This window comes from Ursus arctos, unplaced genomic scaffold, assembly GCF_023065955.2.
Source record: "Ursus arctos isolate Adak ecotype North America unplaced genomic scaffold, UrsArc2.0 scaffold_4, whole genome shotgun sequence".
Lineage (NCBI taxonomy): Eukaryota > Metazoa > Chordata > Mammalia > Carnivora > Ursidae > Ursus > Ursus arctos.
This window is the reverse complement of record NW_026623056.1, coordinates 58,222,544-58,249,269: the sequence shown is the minus strand read 5'-3', so window position 1 is coordinate 58,249,269 and position 26,726 is coordinate 58,222,544. Positions and strand designations below refer to the sequence as shown.

General features: G+C 36.3%; 1 long non-coding RNA gene across 1 annotated transcript in view; it reads left to right on the top strand.

Moving 5' to 3' along the window:
- LOC130542600 (uncharacterized) overlaps nt 1-26,726 on the top strand; it is a 73,157-nt gene extending 46,431 nt beyond the window's left edge. Inside the window, exon 2 of the long non-coding RNA XR_008957262.1 lies at nt 1-26,726. This exon is cut by the window's left edge and continues 6,182 nt beyond it. This is a non-coding gene — a long non-coding RNA (uncharacterized LOC130542600).

Here is a 26,726-nt window from a genome sequence, read left to right as displayed (position 1 = left end):
AAAAAATAGACAATAGTTCATAGAGATATAGGCATTCTTTTAATATAACTATTATAACAGAAAATAGACTTTAAGAAAATGTTAAGCAAAAAATGTTAATTTCCTAAGAAATATGTGCAATTTTTGACATGTATGTATCTGTAAAACAAAATCACAAATGAAATATGGAAATAGACTTTAATAGTGGAAGAAATAAGCAACACCACATAAAGTGGAATTAGATTTTTTAAAAGTAGTTTATGCTGAATATATAAAGAAAACTGGTAGAGAATACAGATTAGGAACAAAAATGGAAATAAAAATATCAGCATCTGCAAGACCAAAATTGTAAATAGGTGTTTTAAAGGGAAATATTTTAAAAGATTAATTTGGAGAGAAAAAGAACACGGGCAGAGGGGCAGAGGGAGCAAGTGTCTTAAGCAGACTCCCCACTGAGCACCGAGCCACACTGGCAGGCTTGATGCCATGACCCTGAGATCATGCTGAGCTGAAACCAAGAGTGGACATTTAACCAACTGCGCCACCCAGGCGCCCCCTTGAGGAATATATTTTTAGATGACTAATCCAAATGCTTAAAATTTAGAAAGCCTACTAAATGAACCACTTAAAGAACTATGGAATTAAAAAAAAAAAATCTCCAAAATGTATAACAGTGAAAATATCACCTATCACAATTTTATGTTAATATTAGGGGAAACTTAGATGAGGAAAAAAAGTGACAGTTAATGAGCTAAGGATTGAATTAAATAGGCACAAAGAGTCCTAAAATGATCCTTACTACTGTCTTACCTAAACATGAATAAATATGAAAGTTAATGAGCTATAAAAGTGTGCAAAGCAAAATAAAAACACCCTACAAAGCTAAAGTTGGTTCTGAAACTAACAACATTGAAAACCTTGAGAACATCTTATAAAAATAAGACAAATGTCAGATATAAGATTGAGAGGTTGATATAAATGTATGTATATATTTAGCAGAGATTAAGCAGTTAGTATTTACTAAAAATTACAGTTTAAATTTGAAATTTAGATTAAGTTGAAATTTTTCTTAATACTCAGCCTTTACTCAAAGAAATAGAAAATCTCAATAGAAATATAACCATTAGAACTACTGAACTGGTAGGTAAAATATATTTTTATCCCCAAGTATGAATACCAGGCCTAGACAAAACTTGGTAGATATAATTTCAAACTTAATCAAATTTTTCTAAATAATGGGGGAAAAGGAACTCTCCCAAGTTTTGTGGACAACATAACCTTAATATCAGAACTGACAAGGATAATATGAAGCAGAAAAGTTATGGATTAATGTCATGGAGTAGATACGCAAACACATTTATAGTAATGCAAAGGAAAGGATTAAAATGACAAAATAGTATTATCCCTGCTAATGCCAGACTGATTTAACTTTAAGAAAATCAATGTTGTAATTAGCTATATTAATACATTAAATGAACAAAAATGATGATCCTTTCAATATATGTAATAAAAGCATTAAATAAAATCCAGTATTCATCCATAAGTTTGTAGCTAAATTAGATGGAAATTGATAAAGGTTAAAAGCTACAATGTAGAGCAAGCATCATACTTAACAATGAAGATTGAGGGGCACCTGGGTGGCGCAGTCGTTAAGCGTCTGCCTTCGGCTCAGGGCGTGATCCTGGCGTTCTGGGATCGAGCCCCACATCAGGCTCCTTTGCTGAGAGCCTGCTTCTTCCTCTCCCACTCCGCCTGCTTGTGTTCCCTCTCTCGCTGGCTGTCTCTCTTGCTGTCAAATAAAAAAATAAAATCTTAAAAAAAAAAAAACAATGAAGATTGAAAGATTTATTTTTAGGTAAGTGATACCTGCCATCACTCTTTCTATGGGGATGGGGGGAAGATATAAGAGAAAGACCAATACCATATGCTTTTACTCATATATAGAATTTAAAAAGCGAAACAAATGAACAAAGAAAAAAGGCCAAAACAGATACTTAAATACAGAAACAAACAGGTGGTTGCCAAAGGGGATGTGGGTGGGGGGATGGGTGAAATCAACAAAGGGAATTAAGAGGTATAAATTTCCAGTTAAAAAGTAAGTCACAGAGGGGCGCCTGGGTGGCACAGCGGTTGAGCGTCTGCCTTCGGCTCAGGGCGTGATCCCGGCGTTATGGGATCGAGCCCCACATCAGGCTCCTCTGCTATGAGCCTGCTTCTTCCTCTCCCACTCCCCCTGCTTGTGTTCCCTCTCTCGCTGGCTGTCTCTATCTCTGTCAAATAAATAAATAAAATCTTTAAAAAAAAAAAAAAAAAAAAAGTAAGTCACAGAGATGAAAAATACAACATAGGAATATAGTCAGTAAGATTGTAAAAATGTTTGGTGACAGATCATGACTCTACTTATTGTGAGCAGGGCTGAACAATATAGTATTGCAGAATCATGTTATATGCTTGAAATATAACACTGTATGTTGTTTATTGGTCAATAAATATAATTTAAAAATTTTGTGGTTTGGAGACTAGACTTGGGCTCACTAGAATGGCTCATCCCAGCTCTGCATGCCACTCACTGGGCTGATCATGCATTTGTAGGGAGCTGGTAGTTGAGTTTCTCCTTTCACGTCCGTTAAGTAGTTTGGCTATTGACATGAATGATGGAGTTACCTGTGACTCTCATCAGCCCACCAGAGTGCCCAGGTTTGTTCACATGGTGGGGGTCCCAAGGTTCCAAGGAGGCCATTTGTACAAAGAGAGGTCAGGCCTTATCATGCAAGGATTTTGCAGACTTCTGTGTACTTTGTTTTTTGTTTTGTTTTTAAAGATTTTATTTATTTGAGAGGGAGAGAGCACGAGCAGGGAGGGACAGCAGGGGGGAAGGGAGAAAGAATCTGAAGAAGATTCATCACTGAGCATGGAGCCTGATGCAGGGGCTCAATCCCATGACCACCAGATCTTGACACGAATAGGAACCAAGAGTTGGCCGCTTAACTGACTGAGCCACCAAGGTTCCCGTGTGCTTTGTGTTTTTAAAATAGCAGTGTATTAGGGTTTTCTGTAGAAACAGAATCAATGGGATGTATATATCTAAAGAAGGAGTTTTATTTTAAGAAACTGGCTTACAGAATTATAGAGATGGGCAAGTCGAAACTTGCTGAGAGGGGCAGCAGATAGGAGAACCCCAGGGAAAGCCCCACATTGCAGTTCCTGTCTGAAGGCTCTCTGCTGCAGATTTCTCCTGCTCAGTGGGAGGCCAGTCTTTTGTTCTATTCTGACTTTCAGCCAATTGGATGAGGCCCACATACATGATGGAGGGCAATCTGCTTACTCAATCTGATTTAAATGATAATCTCATCCAAAAAAAACATTTTTACAGAAAGATGTAAAATAATGTTTGACCACATATCTGGGCACCATGCCTGACCCAATATGACCTAGAAAATATGCTATCACAGTCAATTTGGCCAAAAAAACTGATCTAGTAAAGTCCAGATTCTATTTTTTCATGAGTAGAATTGAAAGTCTCATTGCATGAAAATATATAAGAATGGAAAAATGTGTGATCATTTTGGGGGTAATATACCATATAATGGTAAATTAATCAATATTATGGTTATGTCTATGAGGTAAGACATGGGGATAAGCAAAGGATATTTAAGTATATAGGTAATGTTTTATCAATATCTGGGTAGTAAGTATAGGTGTGCTTACTGTACTTCATACCTTAAAATTTCATAGATATGAATATTCATATATAAACATATATGTACACATTATATTGTGATTTATAATAAATGTATATCTGGTACAGAGCTCTTAAAACCATTGGGATTTCCTAAGTGATGATAGCAATAATGGTGTCTTGTTATGTTAATAAGTTGACTTTTGAAAAGTAAATAGGTAACCTAAAGATGAGGGCAGATTGCTAGGGTAAACAACAGCCGTAAAATGATTAGAACTTTCAATCCACTCCTGCAGCCTCCCCACCACCTCTGAGGAGGGGAGAGGGACTGGTGGTTGAATCAATTACCAGTGGTCAATGATTTAATCCATCATGCCTATGTAATGAGACCTCCACAAAACCCAAAGGACAGGGTTCTGAGAACTTCTGGGTTGGTGAACATGTAGAGATATGGGGAGAGTGGTGTGCTGGGACATGGAAGCTGTGTGCCCTTTCCCTATACCTTGCCTTATGCATCTCTTCTATCTGATTATTCTGACTTCCATCATTTTGTAATAAACTGGTAATCTAGTAATTAAAATATTTCTCTGAGTTTTTTGAGCCACTCTGGCAAATTAATCGAACACAAGGAGGGCTGGTTGAAATCTCTGATCTATAACCAGTGGATCAAAAAGGACAGGCAACAAGTTGGACTTGAGATTGGCATCTAAAGTACAGAAGAGTACACTCATATGGGTCTCAACCCTTGACCCGTGGAAACTGATGCTATCTCTAGGTAGATGGATAGTGTCAGAATTGAGTTGAATTGTAGGATACCCGGCTAGTATCCAAGAATTGCTAGGTAGTGTGGGGGAAATCCCCCTCACATTAGAATTGGTGACCAGAGTTGTACATATATGCATATCTATACAACTTAAAATATCGTGGTCTATATTGTCCTTTCATAGTACAGTAGGAAAGTTTGGATCCTAGATATAGAAAATCATGGATTTCAACTATTACAGCTTGATTAGAATTTATCACTATAAAGGAAAATCTTGTATTTGTAGCACACACTTATTTTTTTGTATCCTATTAAAGTTGAATTTAGTTGTTTTCAAGTCACGTGATGCAGCCCTGGTACTTAGAAACTGTTAATTTCAACAAAGACAAAATACATGCATGCACATACACAGAACTAACTATGTTTTGTTTTGTTTAAGTTCTTTTAGTTCATGAAATATTGAAAATAATGTCTTCACAAAGACACCGTCTTTCCTAATGACGTGGCTAGTGCAAACAAAACAAGCACATTTTAGAAGAAGAAATAGAGGCTTATTACTCAAATTCTTGTTTGAATCAGGTGCAAGTGTGTAAAAACTAAATTATGTATAGGTAGATTGTATGAAGTTGACATTAGAATACTCAATACCTAAAGCATTAGTTCTTTCTTTGGAGGTAATCGATGTGAACCAAAATGTGATTGGATTACCAGAGGCCGTGCTTCTTTTGTGCTTATTTTAATGACTAGAGACTACATGCCATTAAGAATGAGACTAACTGGGAGTGAGATGCTCTGTTTCAATCACTAGCTTGCAGTTAGGTCTAAGCAAATTACTCAGCTTTCAGGGCCCTGATTCCCCATTTCTAAAATCATGTTTCTGATCTTTCAAACAGTCTATGGATTATGATTTTCATTCATATGAGAAGACTGACTTTTTACTTTGTGATGCGGTGTCCTATCACTCAGTTCTAATCAGGAAAATATTTTCCCTATAAATAGCAACAATTTTATTTCCAATTTCCTAGCATTTGAAGCTCAAGTGGTACTTAGGACCTTTCTGTAGTTGTAGATAAGTTAAACTCATTGACATCTGTCATTGATTTATTTTTCACGTATGCTATTTCTTATAAAGCAGTGAGTTTTTCAAATTCCATGATTCAAGTTATTTAATGGTGGCTATAAATGAAACCAAGGTATATACCTATTGGTATTTTTCATATCATATTCATAATTTCATGGTATTCATTTTTATTGAGTAGATGGATAATTATATACCCATTTCTTTATCCAGTTTGTTTACTGAGCAACAGGCCAAAATTGTTTATTACTATGATACAGTGTTTCAATCAATGTGTCCTATCCTAGCTGGAGATTGTTTTCTGGAAAGGAAATGCATCCTTATTGGGGGAATAAGCTTAAAATAATCTTAAAGAGCAAAAAAGCAAAGTCAGGATTGAAATGTTATTGTCCAAAGGCTATTGTAACGTATTTTGGGATAAAGTCAAGAATATTTTTTAAATTATTTTAATTATATTCTTGACTTTATAATTATTAATTATAAAGTTTAACAGGGTTTCTTAGCATATAACCTTCCAAAGTGAGAGGTAGAATTATATAGTAGGTAAGAACTTGGACACCATAGCGAGAGTAAGAATAGCGCCTTATGTTTAACAAATACCATGCATGTGTTTGCAAAATTTGCCCAAATGGACTCCATCATTGGCAGAACAAAGCACTATGATAATCTTGCATCTAAAATACACCTTAATCTTATATATGAAGCAAAAATATTGAGAAACTGATGAGTAAATATTAGACTTATGAAACCTTTATTTTGATTTTTTGTTTTAACATATATAATCAAAATACATAAGTAACATTTGCAGAGTAAACAGAAACCTACCCAGATAGAGGTATTGCCATATAACTGCCATAGTTATGATAGCTGGCCATAGCTGGGAACAAGACTTTCTTTACCTGATAATGACTGACTTGTACTCAAAATGTTTTTATGCTCCTTTTTCACTATTTTATATCATCTGGAAAAAAAGAAATAGAGTTGTCTATCAAATAAGGCATTTTGATAAGAGACCCCATGGCAAAGATTAGCATCTGCCTGAAACACATTTTGAGAATAATCTTAGGGGTCAGTGACCAAGGCCAAACCGGGAAGGAGACAGTATGTGACCTCTGCACTCTGCCACGTGCATGATATTAAACAATGTAAGTATCAAAGGACAGCTTTTTAATATTTATTGAAAATGTGCTAAATACTATGTAACATTCCAACATTATTGAGGAAGGTACTGACTGCGAGTTTATTTTTAAAGGAAGGTTGTATAAGGGGGAAAAGCTTGTATAGGGCTTTAAAAAGTATAATCCTCAGCCCTACATAAATTGCTAATTTCAGGTCACACGGTATCTGTGATATATAATCCTACAATTTTGTGGGGGTGTACCATGAGTATGATGGCAATTATTAATGATTGTCTTATCTGTGATATAAACAAATACATACAATAATAATTGCTTAAATGATAAATTACCTCACTGAGTAAGGTTTAAGGTGAGGGCAGTGAGTATCAATTTTGTATTTATGTTGAACCATAACGAGAGAATGCCAATATGCCTGTGTTCTGAGGAATCTGTCCTGGAGAGGTAATAAGAATAATACAAAATAAAGGAAATAGAAGTTTAATCCACTGTTTATCCGAAGACACTCCTGATAGAAAGACTAAAATTTCCTACCATAATAATAGTTCTGTTAAGAAGAGTGAGAAATGAATTTATAAGATGCCTTGTACCCAGGAGTGCTGGGGTAGCTCAGTTAGTTAAGCATCCAACTCTTGATCTCAGGTCAGGTCTTGATCTCAGTTTCCTGAGTTCAAGCCCCATGTTGGGCTCCGTGCTAGGTGTGGAGCCTACTTTAAAAGAAAAAAAAAAAAAAAGCCTTGTACCCAAAAGGTAATAACTGGTAAAATTACAGGAATTTCCATAAAAAACTAATATTCTGTACTGGTGAAATACCAGCTTTGACTAGGATTTTTTTAATTTCTTTAAAATTAGACTAATTTTTTAAATTTTTGGTTAGTTGAATGAAGGGTACATGTAGAATTTTCTTCAAATAATTTTCCTGTATTTTCTAATTTTTCTACCATACTTCATTACTTTATAAATAAAATGGATAAATTTTAAAAATTATATATAAAATATCTGTTAATGCAACATAAAAATTTCCCTATGCAATGGACACAGCGAGAAATACAAATTTTGTATCAGAGACCCATGGAAAAAAAAACTTTTCAGGAGTCAGCAAAACCATAACACGAACGTAGGCCTACTGTCTCTTGTACCTCAGCTGGTTCTTTTGTTAAGCTCAATAACCAGTGTGAATCCAACCTGAAGGTTTGAATAAATATATTTCTGTGTGAGTGTATGTGGGCTTTGGATTAGGGGATGGAAATGTGTAAAAGAGAAAGTAGAAAATGGGAGATGCGTAAGACTGTCTTAGGTTGAGTTCCCTGGAGACAGAGGCTGAGACCATGAGGGTGAAGGTTTGCTGAGGGAGGAGGTGTTCTCAGGAGAAGGACAGAAATGGAAGCAGGAGAGGGCAGAGGAATAAAAGCATAGCAAAGATGTGTTCTTATCTGGAAACGAGCTTCTGCTTCATCCTGTAGGAGACTTTGAAGCATGAATTGTAGCACTGACTTGGTCTCAACTTGAAGCATTCATGCTCTAGCCTGTGTAAGTCAGTCCTGAGCTTCAGGCTGTGCCTCCGTCTGCAAGGGATTTCTTCAGAGCCGGAAGAGTTACCAGGAGCTGGAGGATTAGCACACCCCTTTAGGAGCTATAGGTGGAGCCCCAAAATTACTCACTGTGAGACATTTAATGTTTGGAAAACCTAACTTTTTGTTAAAAAAAAAATAGGAAAACAGGTAAGATCTCTTAGAGGAAAAGATGTGACCTTTTGAGCCATATCTGGGTGATGAATTCCAAAACCATCCCATCCTAGCTTTTGCAATTCAGTAAACTTTGCTGAATCTCAGTTTTCTCAATTATGCTATGGCAATATCCATTAGATGTATTTCTAAAAGATCTTGAAAAGTGTCTGGAATTTCCTAGGTGTTCGGTTAATAGTAATCACTTGTCTTGTGATACTAATTCAAGCACGTTAACAGGTTTTTTTCCTTAAAATTAGCTTATATTTGTAGAGTACTTGAGGGTTGCTATGTTCTTCCCTACACAAATTATCCTATTTAAACTTTATAAAGATCTCTGAGGTCAGTAGGTTACACATTATTTATCATCTTTTATAGATCAGCAAATGCAGATTCAGAGAAGCAGTATGGGAGATAACTGTATGAGATTCCTACTGCTGGATAACAAATCAGTCCTAAGCACAGCAGCTTAAAACACTTCACATCTGTTACCTCACAGTTTCTATGGGTCAGGCACCAGAGCACAGCTCTCCTGGGTTCTCTGCTTCAGGGCGTCTCACGGACAGAAGTCAGGATGTTGGCCTGTTTCTCTCTCACAAGCCTGCAGTCACTGTATTGGCAGGGGTGTAGACCTCTCCAGGTTCAACTAAGGCAATAGTCACTTCCACGTTCACTTAGTGGTTGTTGGCAGGATTTGGTTCCTCACAGTCTGATAGTCCGAGGGCCTCAGTGTCTTGTACTTGTGTGCCCACCATTTACATCTCGCTCCATCAAAGTGAATAAGATGAAGATGTGATCTGGAGGGAAAGAGTGTCAGCAAGTCTGGCAAGAGAGAAATTGTGGCCTTTTATAACCAACAAAGTGACACCCCTCATTTTTACTCTATTCTGTTCTTTGAAAGCAAATCACTAGATTCAGCCTACATGCGATGGGAGGAGATTATACAAGGGTGTGAATACCAGGAGGTGGGAATCACTGTGAGTCATGTCAGAGCTGCCAGCCACAGAAGCCAAAGGTTCTTTGGTATCTACTATGCCAGAATTTGGGCAAGTATAATGTAGAATTTAATCCATGTTTTGATTATTTTTCTCTTTTTACCTTTGACAAAAGGACACTTTTGATTAATTGTATAGGGTCACATTGCTAGTAAGTAGCAAATCTGTACTCCGATTGCAATGATGAAAATTGAATATATGTTGTCTGACTTCTATTAGGTGTTAGGAATGGCATCTGATCCTTTCTTGTGGCTTGTTTTATAAAGTTAGCATTCAAAAAAAGTTGTTGAATAAATAAACCTAACAAAATGCTAACCAGAAGGATATTATCCTTTATTTTCTTCATTAATCTTGTTGAATTTCCAAAGTAAAATTTCCAGACGTGTGCAGAAAGTGAATACAATAGAGACAATTCTGTTAGATGATGAATAGTACCTTCAATGTCCCCTCTAACTCTTCAGCATGTGGTGGGGAATTTTTTCCTTACAAAGGCAGACTGAACTGACTTCTGCCCCATGTGTCAATGCTTATGATTGCTTTATTATGCAGACTTATGCCATTCATAGCTTATCAGATTTTAAATTACCATATAAATTTCCATAGTTAGACAATATAGGAGACATCAGTTTAAAAAGCATCTAATCTGGGGCGCCAGGGTGGCACAGAGGTTAAGCGCCTGCCTTCGGCTCAGGGCGTGATCCCGGCATTATGGGATCGAGCCCCACATCAGGCTCCTCCGCTATGAGCCTGCTTCTTCCTCTCCCACTCCCCCTGCCTGTGTTCCCTCTCTTGCTGGCTGTCTCTATCTCTGTCGAATAAATAAATAAAATCTTTAAAAAAAAAAAACATCTAATCTTATTTTCAAAGTTAGATAAGAAACAATCAACAGTTTAGAATGAAAGCAATACCCCTAAGCTGGAAAGTAAGAGCCTAACAATATTATCTAGACTAATCACCACTTGCTATCACAATCATAGTACTTCCAAAATAGAAATACTGGTTTAATTAATTGTAACACCTGCAGGGTAAGAAGATCCAGAATCTGCTGCTTTTTCCGGGACATGGGGGTGGTCAGAACACAACCCAGTTTCCATTGAACAAATCTATAAATTAACCTAAAATACATGATAAAGGGAATGCAAATGCCATCCTACCTGTGAATTTCAGTCCTATGTCTATTCTTATGGCAACAATTTTTTTTTGTTTTCCACCCATCCTTTTTAATATAACTTTTATATCATTTCAAAATTGTCTTTTTATCAACTTATTTTACCACAGTGGCCAGGTAGGACTCATTAACATCTAAGAAAACAATAGGACAAAATAAACTACATACAAAGTAAAATTTATGTTCCATTTGGAATTTTGTAGTTATCTGATTTCAGATTCTATTCCCAGCCTTGATTATATTTAACTGCACATATGACTTTCTACCCTATTGGATGGCCAACCACTTGAAAGTAAGGAATAAACCACATTCGTTTTTCTCACAGCATATGACAAAAAATCTTGTATCTATGTCAGGATTTACTAAGTATTAAGACATACTTTATCATAAATAAAAGGTTAGCAGTGTCAGGAAACTTTCAGCATCCCAAGAATGGAATAAGTGAATCCAGTTAATAACATAATAAAAGGAGTTTCAAAGTTCAGGCATTACTATAGAGCATAGTCCTAGGAAATTTATTTAAACAATGATTAAATAAAGGCTGATCTACATGCTTGTTCATAAAAAGCATATGATCAGAATTCAGCTAATCTTTCTGTAAGAGTTTCTCTGTAGCTTGTAGAATCATTAATTATTCAGTTATAATGGCTAATGAACATTTAAAAATATTCACCCTCACTAATAATTAAAGAAATGAAAATTAAGATAATAAAATTTGATTTTCACCTATAAAATTAACATTTTTTTAACTGCAGCAGTGAAGTGCTAAAGGATGCAGAGAAATCACTCGCACATGTACACACACACCACACAGACACACATTCAACTTAAAACGAACAAATGTTCCACAGTACAGGAATGAATAATATTACAGCAGCAATAAACATGAAATAAACTTTAAAACACTCTATACAATAACCTATTAAGTCAAGTAGAACCAAAGCTAATGAAAGATGTTCAAGACAATGAAACAATATTAAGAGAAGCTTAAAAAACGACATCAATGGAGAGTGTATGATGATCATGGCTTGAAATATATTGAGATAGAAAAGAGGCATGTTCACCATCTCAAGACTCCTCATGAAATCAAGGAGACCTTTTAAAGTACATATTGTCCACTGTGATTCCTGTCTGCAGGATACAGCATTTCAAGGATGAAAAGCCCTACAATGAATGTACTCAATGTATTACTCAATAACATAGTGAAGAAGTTTTTACAGTTTTAACGCTATTTAATAAATTATTTACATGAAATTCTATTTCAACACTATTCATAAATCTGTTAATATTCTGAATTCGGTCATTCTCCTTTTGGCACATATGAATTTCTGCATGGCACTGGTGGCTGTAGAGTCCTCTGCAAGTCAGCACAACATAGGCTCTATCTTTTACATTCCCATTGAATTATCATAGCTAGTGGAGTTGTTGCTCAAAGACAGAAAAAGTTTATTGACAATGAAGTTCTTAGATGTGTATGTGCATATTAAATACAGGTACATAACCCTATTTCATAGTAAACTATGAAAACAACAAACAATACTCTTCCCACCCCACCCCCCCACCATTGGTTGGGCACCTAATCACATTTGGTGACTAAACTTGACTATACTAATATTACCATTGATATTCTTACTTACCCCACTTGGTGTGAATATTGAGAAACAATATGTTAAAAGAGTATGGATGGAAAGTTTACATAATATATGATATATGCAAAATCCATTGACTTCAAGGTTTCAGATAAGGGATTGTAGACCTATATTTTGTTTCTTTCTGAATTTAATGTGATGATTATTTTCCTATTTTTCACCAACTCTAAAAGGTATATATATTTATTATCTACTCTGAATTTTTGTGAAATAAAACCTGATATTGTTGACCTTATTTGTTACTTGTATTGGTTGACTGATTTTATTCTTATAAGGCTTAATAATAAATTCCTTTTAGAAATTACTAAACAATATTTTAAAACAATATTATTTGCTGAAATTGAACCATGTTTTGTCCTTTCAAAATTTTAATAAATCAATTTTGATTATTAAATTTAAAATTTCAGTATTCAGTATTTTTTTATCTTAGGCTTAACTTTTAAAATGTCCATATGATTTACTTTAAAGCATTTATAAGAATACAGATATCTCTTTTTCTGTTTTGTGTATGTTTTTTTCTTTTTTTAGAAGTCCATATTAAACTACAAAGAACTATTTTTAAATAATTGTAGGTTTTACAGATATTTATTTTCCTACTGAAATGGACAACACAATATTAAAGATAATATGCTAAAGACAACTTTAAATATTTTTACATACCTCACTAATTATTTTCTCTAGGTTAAAAGTCTTATTTTCATAGAAACTATATCAGTTTTCCTCATTGGAGTCAAGCCAACTGCGCCAGCTTTTTTATAAAAATATTCAGTAGTTAGCTCTAATACTTAGTCTCTGAGGTATTTGGTTCTACGAGGCCACAGTTCATAGATCTGAAATGAAAAAATAATGGAAATAAATGTATCCCTTTCTTTTTGAAAACACTATCCTCTTTGATTCTTCTGTCTTGCTCAAGGCTTTATATTTCCCAGTGAACAGTTGCATCCAGCAGTGTCCCTGCTGTGGTCACTTCCAAGCTCTGGGATTGTCAGTTCCTCCTACAGATAATACTAGTAATGAGTGTGAATATCACCTGGTGCTCTGTATATCACCTCCACCTAGGCTCTCCTCTGCACTGAAAATACACTCCCTGCCTTGTTCCATCTCCTCCTTCGGCTTCCTGATCCTGCCTGCTGGGAGGGTGTGAAGCCCCTCCTCTTTCAGGTAGCACTTCTCACTCATCTGGAAAAATCGCCCCCAAATTTGTGAAAACTCACATAGACTGTCTGATGCTTTCTCTTACATCTCTCAGACAAGAAAATTGCAGAATTGATCCCCTAGTGTGACACCTTGAAGTGAAACTCGAAGGAGGTCAATAGTTTCTCATCTCTGTCTCAAAGCTTCCTCTCACCTGAAGAGAGTGGACATTGAATCTCAGAATGCCATACTTCCTTTTCTTTTGAAGGAGATCGGAGTGACCTGGAGAAAGTAGTTCAAGTCTTCTGTATACTCTTGCATTTTGGCAACCCCTGCTGTTGCCCTTCTGAGATGTGGTGGATGATGAAGTGATGGATTTCTAGACCACACTCATGCTAGCTTTTCTCTAGACTTTCCTAAGTAATGAATATATCTGCCCAAACCCTGCAAATCACTCATTTTCTCCAGGGAGGGAAAATTTCATCTAGCGTAGGGGCTTAAAATGCATATTCAAGAGTGTCTTATCATGTCCTCTCATTACCTCATCCCCCTGTGCTTTGTTACAAAGCAGCCATTTTATTCTAGACACAGCAGTACTTTGAGGTTTTAAAGGATCCCTAAGTTTTGTTTTTAACTTTGTATGTGTATTCTATTCAAAACGTGTTAAAAAAAAAAAAAAAAACCTGTTTCACAGTCTTTATCCAAGCAGACCTACTTCCTGACTGCTATTGTTCTTCATCTTTAAGCATCTGTTATGAAGCGAGTAATGCATGCAGAGAGGCATTGAACACACAGCATGTTAAGTGTTTGTTTGGGTACTCATTTAAAGGCTAGACTGCGTGGGGTAGAGCATAGAGTGGTCACAGCTCTTGCTGTCCAACATTCAGGAGGTGTGAACTGATGTGCTCCCATTGAACTCGATTGTAGAAGTCTGCGATATTTCACAGTATTTAGAGATGTGTTAAATATCTTTAATTCGAAGTGGGCTAGGGCTGTCCCTAGAAACAAAAAAGAAAGTGGATGCTGAGCAAGGAGCAATCCATTGGTGACCTAGATTTCAGAGTCAGGGGGCCTTCCACAGACAATCTCTTAAGATGCCTGTAGGGGAAATACAAAGTGAAACACCTGAGGTCCAAACGCAGGGAATTAGTGGAGACATTTACATCATCAGGTTTCTTCATTTTAAAAGGCCTTTTATAGAAAAGAGTTAAAAGCAAATGTACTAGACTCTGAATAGGAGAGAGTCCATTAGCACATTCAAAGGGACATCAGCCTCGATGGAGAGAAGAAACTGGAATTAAATTTCCTCACCAGGATTTTCTAATGTGTCACCATCTGTGATGAGACAGCCACAGAGGGGAAATTCACATTTACATTTTCTCACTAATTTGGGAAGCAAAGGAGAGGCGAAAAAGGAAAGAGCTGGTTAATTTTCTAGTCGCAATTGACTTCGCTGCTTCTCTGAGACCAGGATGAAGAAGGCAGGAGGATGTATATATAATAAATCTAGTCCTGCTCTGTTGACTAGGAGACAGTATTGCTATGCTAAGAGTTCTGGGGGCATAATCCCATAATTCAGTGGTTTCACTCCAATGCATGTTCCACTTCTTTTCCCACTGAGCTAATTTACAGTCCCAAACAGTTTCTTCCTGTCACTTTCCATTTGCGTCGTCGATTTCCATGTTTTTTCTTTTCTTTGGAGATCGTCCCTGTCACAACCCATCTTACTTCTGACTTGTTGTCATCTTTCCTTGAGCTGTTCCAACCCCTTTTTTCTGCTGTCTCCCTCAGTTGCCATCACCTAAAGGTTAATGAGGCAGACTGTCTCCTGGGTGAAAATGCTCTGTGTGGACTTCTTCGCGTGAGAATCAGGACTGTCCTTTTCCTGTGTTTATGGCATACTTACTTCAGTTTTAGGAGTTGTGAGCTGTTTGGCTTTTCTTTAGTTATATTGATCAAAATGATAAAGTTAGTCTTTGAAAACTATAAAATATTCAGAGACTTCTTCCTTTTATTTTCCTTTGCTGCTTTGCTGTCCCAGAATTGGTGGGGGGTTGTGAGAGCTTGTGTGTGCAGGAGGGCCGAGAGGTTCGAAGGACAGCTGGGGGCTCTATCTCCTACCATAGTCATTTAACATGTGTTAGGAAATGTTTTAAGAAATAGCCAAGTCATAGATTTTAGCTAACTGTGCATTTCAGTTTGAATCCAAATTTCCCAAATTCTGGCTTGTTCTCTATCTATGAGGATTTTAAGGAGACCATTCAATTGTCCTCTCATGACTGTGGACATAAGATTATAGCTGGTGTTACACATATGGTCTCTAGAAGCTTGTTAGACTTACCGTAAAGTAATACCATTCAGATAGTTTTCTCCAAATCCAACTGATCAATTAAATTTATGATTAAAAAAGTACTACATGCATACTCATTAAAACGGGCATCAGAGGTAAACATAAAGAAATCAAACTTTAAAAAAAATTCTGTAATGGGTGTTGTTTCTGGATATGTGTTTTGCCACTAAGTGTAGGAATGTGGTACATACACATATAGTATCAAAAATGTGTTTTAAAATTGACTTTTTTTTTTAGAGTGCTATGTAGAAGTTATATACTCTTTACTATATTTTCTTCTACCATTAATATTAGAATTCCTTGGAGGGTTAACCTGCTCCAACATTGTATTCAAAACTATAGTATTGCATTTGTACAGATATCCAGATGTTTTATTTTTAGGCCTACTGTATGTATAGATTATTAGTTTGGATCATGGAGCTAGATTTTCTGGGTTCAAATCTTAGCTCTTTGGCTTATTAGCTGTGTTACCTTTGTCAAGTTGCTCAACTTCTCTGTGCCTCAATTTTCTCATCTTAAAACAATGAGAATAACAACCATAACTACCACTTAAGGTTGTTGTGGAGTTTAAGTGTACTAATACATATTAAAACACTAAGCCTAGTATCTAACAGAGAGTATTTAGTACACATTAACTCTTACATTTTTAGGATTATAGCTTCTCTGAGTAAACCTAATTAATATTTCTTACAGTTTGATTTATTTCATTTAGCCTTTGTGTAAGTCTACACATTTCCTTTGTTATTTAAAGACAAAATTTGCTGTTGTCATTTATTAGGAAATCAATATTGTAGATTTAAAAACAGTATTAAATTTCTCTTAGTCTTGAGGTGCCTGGGTGGCTCGGTCAATTAAGTGTTGGACTGTTGATTTTTGGCTCAGGTCGTGATTTTAGGGTGGTGGGATTGAGTCCTATGTTGGGCTCCACACTCAGCATGGAGTCACGTGTTCCTCTTCCTCTGCTGCTTCGTGCTTTCTCTCCCTCTTTCTCAAACAAATCTTTAAAAAATTTAAATTTTAAAAAAAATTTAAAGATTTTTATTTATTTGAGAGAGAGAACATGAGTGGAAGGGGCAGAGGGAAAGGGAGGGAGAAACTCAAGACTCCTTGCTGAGCCAAATGCAGGACTTGATCTCATGACCCTGAGACCACAACCTAAACTGAAACCAGGATTCAGACACTTAACTGACTGTCCACCCAGTGGCCCCCCCAAAAATAAAAATCTTTAAAAAAAAATTCTCTTACTCTTTCCTTTTAATGTAGGACATGTAAGTCTTGTATAATCCTCCCATATAACCCTCTGCACGCTTATCACCATCTTCTGATGGTAAAATTCCTCCAGATGTCATGCTACAATAATCCTACTCCCTGTCAGTTGGGTTCAAGCAATTAACAAATAGTGATTATGTATTTACCTGCAAAGAGGAGAATCAGGGTGGGAAGGTGAGGCAGATCCTTAGTTCATTGGAAGAATGGCATCACCTCCAAAGGTGTTTATGAGCAAATTCTATGATGTGATTTTTTTTTTTAAGTAGATGAAACTAATTTTGGAAGGTTGGGTTATGAAATGCCACTGGGGCTTCAGAAAAGTTCTGAAATGGAAAGAGGCTAAGAGGAAAGGAATTTCATTTCCCTGTAATAGCTTTTGTTTATTCACGTCTCTACCCCTGCCTTTTCAAATCTTTTTAAAATAAGCCTTAGAAAAAAAAAAAAGTTCGAGCCAAATGGAAATAGGCTCTTTAATTCTACCTTTTTATAATTCCGAAGCTACAACTGACCCTCCTCAATATGGTCTTCCTTTTTAACATTAATTACCTTGTTATCTGAGAGATGCAGCAGCTCTCCCCTGTCTGCTTAGGAAGAGTGCCAGCAGGGCAACAGTTGGAAGTGAATTACCATGATTGTTTGGGGCTTTAGAAAGCCCTCTCTGCTGTCTATTCTTCTTAGATTCCTGGTAGAGTCACTTGGGTATGTTTTCTAATTCAGTTTTCCTGTGTCCACTGTCCAGTAAACGTATGTTTATACTGTATGTATATAACCAATTATACTGTGGCTAGGGGCAATGTCTCTTCTGGATTCTTCACATGCCAATGATTAGAAAACCTGGTGTAGCACTCCTGGGCATGCCCTCAGTCAAAAGGTAGGGGAAAGGTTTATTCCATTTGCCTACATGTTTTGCTCATTCAGATGATTGGCTATGACCACTGGGGTGAGCAGGCATCTTGCTTTGTGTTCCCCAAAACTAATGTTTTTTCACTCAGCAGGGACTAGTGCTTATTAGCAAAAATGTTAGGATTCGGAACCATAATAAGGATATTGAAGTGAACACACCCAGTCTATTTACTTAGTTTGATTATTTTGACTGCATCCATTTGTCACTTCAGCTTAAGGCCAGTTTGGCCAATTTGATTAAATTGACTGGTTCTTTCACTGAAGTGACCAGTCAATGCTAACAAATTGTTTGTGTTTGTAGAAACTCATTAGGTTTTATCTCTTGCATTGTGTCTGCAACAGATACGGAATCAAGAATTTGACACAGCCTTGCTTTTAGCTCTTCTGGCAAGAGGTGTGGAGAAAGAATCATGTCTGGATTTTATAGATTTGAGATGGGGAAAAATAACCATTATTGATTTAGGCTACAAGCTAGCCCCCAGGCATTAATTATTATCAAGGCAATCATGTTTGTGATTACTTTGTGCTTTCGTGAAAGGTTTTTTCTTTTTCTTTCTTTTCTTTTCTTTTTTTTTTTTTTCTTAATAAGCACTTGGTGTTACTCTCGTTACTCTGAGCACCTATGTAGTCAATTAATGTGTGGCCGGGAGGAGAGTAATGTCTACAGCAAGTGTCATGCAAATTGTTTCTTGGAAGAGGAGAAACTGCTTTCTTGCCAAGAGGAGCAGTGCTGACCATCAACATGATTCTGGTATTTGAGTTTCATTTATTTCAGGCTTCTTGTTTGCTGTCCCAAGGGCCACATATCTTCAAGGCTTCTGCACGTCAGCTGTGTAATTGCTGTAATAATAATCTGGTATAAAAGTCAGTAGCTTTTTACTATCCAGCAAAATGATTTTCTGGCATTTTTGTTTGTGTCCAAGCAACAGTGTAGCTACTAGCTACACTAATCACAGAATTTATAAGAATAAGTTAGAGGGTGAGTCGAACACCATCTTTTTGTGCTACTTCATTTGCATTTTAAGCAAAATATACTTGTCTTGGTGCTTGTTGCTGGGAACGATAAGGCGTGCTCTGAGCCCCCGGAATGCAGTCAGTGCCTCCGGGAGAATCCGTGGTGTGTCTGTTAGGAATTGGGGACTGCGAACAAGGGAAACTGAAATGTCATGGGGTGATTTATGGAGCTCACAGGGGTAACTGGATGCTGAGAAAGCAAGGAAGGAACGAGGGCAGAACCTGGCTTTCAGGTAGCAAGAAATAAGTTTCTTTAGGTTACCATTAGGGGATGAATCAATGATCAGCTTTTCCAGCCTTTTTTTCAATCTTGATTGACCATATCATCATCCGGTAGTGAAAAGGTCATTCCCCAGCACCATAGTGGAATGACTGCAAGAAGAACAGGAAATGGATGTTGGAGTGCAGCCCAAAGAAGTAACATATTAACTGGTAACTCTCACACATAGCTAATAGGTTGTCCGACAAAATGATCAACCCCTATTCTAGGATTAGCATATATTAACAGGAAGCTGGCATGAGTGTGGCACTTTCATTGGTCTTGGGCAAGGCTGTGGGGGTATGACTAAGACTGGTGAAAAAGAGAAAAATGAGTTCAAGGTATGGCTTAGGTTACTGGGTAGATAGTAGTGTTATTCACTAAGATGGAAACTACAGGAGGAAAAACAGGGTCAAGGAAGAACCTGACCACCACTCAGGTTGAGTGACCATTCCTTACCTTCTAGAAGCTCTTTCAATAACTGATCATTGTCAAGTATTCTGACTTCTATGACAATTCAGATTTTATCTTAAATGTCCATTTTAAATACTTTGTGGGTGTTTTGGTTTTTGTTTTTATCGCGCTTTACGTCATTAGTTTTTCTGCTGAGATTTGTCTTAGTTCCTTTTTAGGGTGAGGTGTGGGTCATGAAACAGATCTCACCAAAGCCCTGTGCCTCCATAGCACCCCAGTTGCTACTTCAGCCACACCGAATCCTGTGTCCTAGTTTAGAATTCACTGACTTAATGATACATTTTGGCAGTTCTACATCATAATTCTTTCATTCAGGTATGGAAATTACTCCCAAATAAATGCTTGGCATAGACTGGAAAAGTCTGTTTAATATTAAAACCACTGTAATTAGAGAAATACAAAATTTACTGAGGAAAAAATAGTCTCAACTAGAATCTAAAGCTTCATTTTTAGACCATGTTCTACAGTGAATCTGGTTGTAAAACAACTTTTTTTTCTGTATAAATACATTCTTACGCTAGTTTTGTTTTTTCCTTTTTCCCTTCAAATCAATTGTCAATGACTACAGGGCATACTTTACCTCAAAGAACGTCAGAGACCAGTTCATTCTTTATTGTATTTACTAAAAAGAAAGTCTATTCAAAATGAAGTCTGAGTAACCTGTTTGTATATATGTGTTTCAGAGAGACATTCCCTAAAATCACCACAAATATATATTATTCTGATATTGAGTGGTCATTCTCCTGTCTGTCAAACTAAGAATTTAATCTATCTGCCAGTGTTTACTGTTTCTACCTATCCAACACCAAACTGGATATAGAAGAATCAATAAAGGAATCTGACTTTGGCCTTTGAATGATTCACAGGTCTCTGTTTGCTGGGTCCTCCAGCTCAATATCTTCCACTAATAGAGAATTTTCCTACTGTTGGCATGGCTTTGTAGGGTCTGAGTGTTGCTAATCTCCATCCTGAGTCATTTTATTGTAGTCAAAATTAGCTATTAAAAACTAAGGGGTAAGAGAATGAGTCCTTTTACATTCTTGTGTGTAGAATGGCCATCTAATATTTCTCTTGGACACCAGAACAGTTTGAGAATAAAAACAGACAAAAGTAAAAACCATACAAAAACAAAACAACTAGTCATAAGCCAGGATCATCTTAGCAAACCAAGCCATGTGTGGACCTGATTTATAGGTGGTATATGTTTGGACAACCTGGCTAAGTGTTTTTGACAACCCAATAAAATTGCTCTACTTAACCCTTATGCTGATATTGTTCAATTTTAAAAAATGGGTAAAGGATTATCATATGATTAATATCCAGAAATAATAAAAGCCAAGACTTGCCAAGAGGGCAGTGTAAGGCAAAGTCTCTTTAGATATGCAATGTTTTGTTAAGTTCTTGTTAATTCACCTACTTGAGTTTCTCCATCTTTTTGGATGTCATGTTACCTCTATGTAAATATATGCAAAGCAAGAAGGACTTTTTATTTTGCAATTTTAGTAAGTGTGATCTTCACCCAAATACCTGGGAAATCTTTTCTGTAGAAAGAAATACCCTGAAGCAAAAACGAACGTTTTCACTTGCAATCATATCAATCATTGCCTATCAAAAGCAAGAACCGGGACTGCTATTAGGTATTTGTGGTAAACTATGGTTCCTGTCCTGGGGTGTTCACATACCAGTCTTTTGCCTGAACAGCCTTTGACTCTGACATGGCTACTCCAGTACAGGCTTCCAAACCCCTGTCAATAAATGTTAGTTATCTTCAGCCAAACTGATGCTTTCTCATGCAGAGCGGATGTTTACTTTCTAAGCTCAGACTTCTTTGGATGAGCAGAACTTCATCCCTGAATAGTGCCGAGTCACCAGAATCTTGCCGCTAACTACTGGATCTTTAGTCAGGCACTCCAGAATTTACCTTTGCAGAATATATAATGCCAACAAAAATATAATTACAGTTTTCCCATGACCTCAATCTGAAATCACAGGGAAAACAAACAACAAACTAGGAAATTAAACTGTAATAAAGCCTACAAGAATGTGAAAACTTATTCTAAGTATATTAAAAGCCATGAGATTTTAGGACGGCATATTAAGGTTTTAGTAAACTTTTTTTAATTTGAAAAACCTAAAGTAGTGCATTTTAATTCTCTTAGGCAGGAATTAAATAACTAAAAATCCGGACCTTAAGTTTAGGTCTCAGATATCTACCAGGAGTTTAAGGAGGAGGCAGATTTGAATGATACATGTTTTTATAAGTATGCTTATCACTGCCCTTAAGAGTGCCTATAAAGAACTTACTCAACTTTATCAATAGGAAGAATTTAAATTTAACACTGGGAATACTAGCAGGTTCCTTTGAACTCAAATCTTTGGGGCTTCTTTTTAAAAAGTTCTATTTACATGTAGGAGTTTATATTTCATGACTTTTATTCTTTTTAAAAGATAGTCCAATGAATACCGAGAAAATTTATATTTTTAAAGCAATGAAACAACTTTTATTTTGATTTTTCCCTAGGGGCCAATTGGGCCCTTTTATAAATATAAGATTTATTATGGAAACTTGATGACCTTCCTTTCCCATATCTTTTGTGCACAAGCATCTCTGCTCAGTGAGATTCACAACCTGGAGCAGGACAGAGGGAGAGTGCAAAGATGGTGCCTGCTGGCTTCCTGTCTGGAGAAAATTGCAGTCAGCCTCTAGCTTTGTGTTAAATTAGGAGCCTGACCCTGAGCTGCAGCTTTTAAGATATGCAAATAGGCCTCTTTCCAGGAAAGACTGGGGGATGGGCATTTCAATCTGCAGCCTGTGCTGAGCCCCGGGAGGATAGCCAGGATGAGTCCTAACAAGCCCCCAAATTATTTGTTTGTTGTAGTCTTAGGAGTCTCATGGAGACAAGTTCCATTGGCTTTCAGAGCTAGGTGTTTGGGGGGCATATCCCTCAGGTGGAAGTCTTAAAAGCAGAGGCATTAGATATTGGGTCCAAATCCTTCAATTTTCAGAGTGAAGTGAAGAGTTTTAAGTGCCTTCCAACCATATGTTGCCAAGCTGGGGGTGGGGTTGGTGGTGAGATTTTGTCTCTGCCCCTCCCCATTTCAGTGTGGGTTTTTCTCTTTTGTGCAATGTGTAGGAGTCAGTCAGTCTTCTGAATTTCTTTGAGAGGGAATTTCTACCTGTATAGCTATGAACTTGGTGCATCTGTGGGAGAAGGTGGGCTCCTGTGCTGCCATCTAGAACTGCAACGTGCCAAGTTACTCTAATAAAAATGAAAGTAACATGGAAATGGAAAAATGGTGGAATCACCTGGTAGAATGATACAGTGGTGAAATAAATGACCAACTTTGGATCATTTGTCAGTTTGTCTTGTTACATTGCCTAAAGGACTGCATCTTTCTTCAGAAATGTTTAAGGGAAATCTGGTGTCTCCTTCTTTGTAGCATTTTAGTTAATTTGTTTGAAGTTCTCATTGAACAGAATTAACGCTGATTTAAAAAATAATTTCCATGTATAACGGCAATGAGTAGGACATGAACAAAAGACTTTTAGAAATTCCTAGGTAATAAGAAGATACATGCAGAGAAGAGAGCCACACTTAAGATTCTAATGATGTTGGTGAAATTGAAATAGAAATCTCAGGTTATGTGTCTTCCAAATACGGTATGTTACATGAGTTTCCTCAAATGCAAGAATTAGCAACATTGAAATATGATGTTCTCATGCAGCTCATTCAACACAAGGCATTTCATCAGGCATGTTTTATGGTGGAGTTGAGGCATGCTTTTTTCCCTTACAAAACACGTGACAGTATTTTCTATCTTTTTGATGTTCACCGGAATGTACTTGATATATGTCATAAGTGGAAAAAAGCCGAGGGCCAAGGTAATACAAAAATGATTGAAAAGAAATTGATCAAACGGAAATGGAAAATGATTAATTGGTTTCTTTAATTGGTGTTCATGGATCTAAAAATAAAAATGTTTTACAATTATGAAGCATAGATGATGGCCATTCTCTTTTAAAAAAAATTATGAGGGGTCAAAATATTTAAAGGCCTTATTTTTTTGGTGATACAGGTACAAGAAGAAGTATAAGAGCAATGACAAACTAGAACCCATTAGAGCTGTGTTTGAAATCTGGAATCAATATTTACAAGATGGGTAGATTTCTGGTTCATGCCTAAAATTTGTGAGCAGTTAAATGCATATATTTATTTATTTGTTAAAATATTTATTTATTTAGAAAGAGCATGAGTGTGGGGAGGGTCAGGGGAAGAGGAAGAGAGAGAATCTCAAGCAGACTCTGCACTGAGTAGGGAGCCCAGCCTGGCGTTTGATACCAAGACCTAGATCATAACCTGAGCTGAAACCAAGAGTCAGTCACTAACAGACTGAGCCACCCAGGCACTCCAAGCAGTTAGAGGCATTTAAAGGACATTGACCAAGGTGCTCAGGTCCTGAGATCAAGCCCCCTTTGGGCTCCGTGCTCAGTGGGGAGTATGCTTGAGAGTCTTGCCCTCTGCACAACCCCGCCCACATGCACATATGCATTTCTGTGTGCACAGGGTCTCTCTCTCTGAAATAAATCTTAAAAACTATCTATCTATATCTATCTATCTATCTATCTCAGATGTTGTCTGAGGTATGTACCTTCAAAAATATATGGAATAAAAATTTGTGTGCTTTGTTTAAAATCGTATTAAAATTTCTAATAAAACTGGTTTTCATTATTTTTAAATCTATACTGTATTTTAAAAAATGATTTAAATGTATTTATTTAAAAAGTTAATTTGACTCGGTAAATGATAATTTTTCTGGCATATTGGAATTAATTTGTTTTAACCAGGCTCATAATGCTTGAGAGTGTGTGTGTGTGTGTTTGCATGTATATGTATATATATAATTTTTTATGAAAACAAGTCTGTAATTTTTATCCTCCCTTCCTCTCCTCTCCCGGATGATATTAAATGGAGAAACATGACATAATAAACATTGAGCATAATAAACATTGATTAAATAAAGATGTAAGTCAATGTACAAATAAATATAGCAGAATGTTGGCTTTTAGTTTATTTTGTTATCTACTCCTCTGTCAACAGGAGAAAAAAAAAATCCAGAAATTCAGGTAGCACAGTAAAATAGCAACTTCTGGAGATTTCTGACGACTTATAAATAAAAGGGACTGTGGGTTATGTGTGCTAGTACATTTTGAGAGCTTAGATGGTGTGACAGGATATTCACATTATAGAATTCTAGCTTGTGATGAGTAATTCATTTTTGTTGAATTAATCAATTATTGGAATATTTAGGTTATTAAATGAAATCGTGAGCATGGTAGTATACAGGCAAAACATCTTTGGTATTAATATATGTATAAAATATAAAACTTGAGATACATGTAAATAGCAATGTTTAACAGTCTCTTATAGAAACTAAAACATAACCTACTTTATGTAGTATATTTTACTCACTCCTATTGGCCTTACAACGAGAATGGCTTTTGAAAGAAGCTGTTTGTTTAAGGGACCATTAAAACGTTTAGGCAGAATTTATGAAATGAAGAGAGCAAGGAAACTACATTTTTACTTTTCACAGTTCAGTAATGAGCTGTGTGAACAAATTAGCCCTTCTGAGCCACATATTTTTTTTTTTTGTCATCTGTAAAATGAAGGACAGTATTATGATCTCTGAATTCCCTTCTACCCCAGAAGATCTCTATATTAATATCTTAGATGACCCCAGAACCATCCAGGGATTCAATCTTGACCACAGTCTCTTCTAACTTAGATCTGACCCGGAAGGTACCTAATAATTACAGAAATTGCTGGAGTTGGTCTACAACTTGAGCAGTGTCTTCTCTCATTATTGCTCTATCCCCAATCCTTTAATCTTTCTTTATATGAAATGACTGAATAATGTGAGTCTTTCCCCTTGGGCTGTTAATATGAAAATAGAGCCCAATTAGGATGGTCCACTGTTATAACTCTAGTGACTAGCACAATTTCTAACATCCAGTAGGAGCATAATAAACATTGATAAAATAAGGACGTTAAGTTAATGTACAAATAAATATGACAGAATATTTTGCCTTTTAGTTTATTTTGTTTTCTTCTCTGTCAACAGGAGAAAAAAAAAAAAGAACTTCCAGAAATTTAGGTAGCACAGTAAAATATCAACTTCTGGGGATTTCTGACAACTTATAAATATTATTCCTTTCCCCTGCAAACTAAATCTATTTCTCATGCTTGCTTGCTTGCTTGCTTGCTTTCATACCCACACACAAACAATCGGATTTTCTTGATTTCCGACTCCAATAGAATCAGGTCAGCAGTGAGGATAGAAGCAATAAATCTCTTTATCTCTGTTGACTTTTATGGAACTGACATCTCTTAAAATATTTTTCTTGACTTTGGTGCTCTTTTACTGACTGATTAGGCAGTAGAGCACAGCAGTCAATTGAATCTCCCCAAATCTAATATTAAAAGCGAAAAAGGAAAGACCTGAGGGGCAACAGAATAAGTGAAGAGGACTAAAGAAGGTCCAATAATTCCTTTCCAAAAAATAGGAAATTGCATTTAAGTGTTAGCCTTTCTGTCTGCCCGAGTTACTGTCTTTGTGGCTCTGACATTCTCTGTTTTCTATCAAGGCAGCATTCCACTGTTTTATGTTAGTAACAGACTCAGCTCCTGAAAATTGATTGATGATAAACGTATTACAAAGTAAAATGTACGTATCTAATGCCAAGTAGGAAAGAAAACATTTCTCCATTGTGATGGAATAGACAACTTATCTAAGATAATGGAATGTGCAGAACAAAAATATAAGCCCTGGGAAATTGTATTTGTGTTTTGGGGTAAAGCTTTTGATTTGGGCATACTGGCATTTGCAAGAATAAATAAGTAAAATCTGGAACATTAAACTGCAGACAACTCAAGTACTGTCTCTTTCTAGTAAGTATAGATATGGATGACACCAAGGGCAGTAATTGAATAGTAGCCAGATGCTTGAAGACATAATTAAATTTTAAAAAGCCACACAGAGATTTTTGCTAAAGCATCATGTCACTTAGCCAACTCTCTATAAATAATTTCCAAAGTTGCTTTATTTAAATCCCCTGGACAATACGAGAGGCAAAAACAAACAAACAAACAA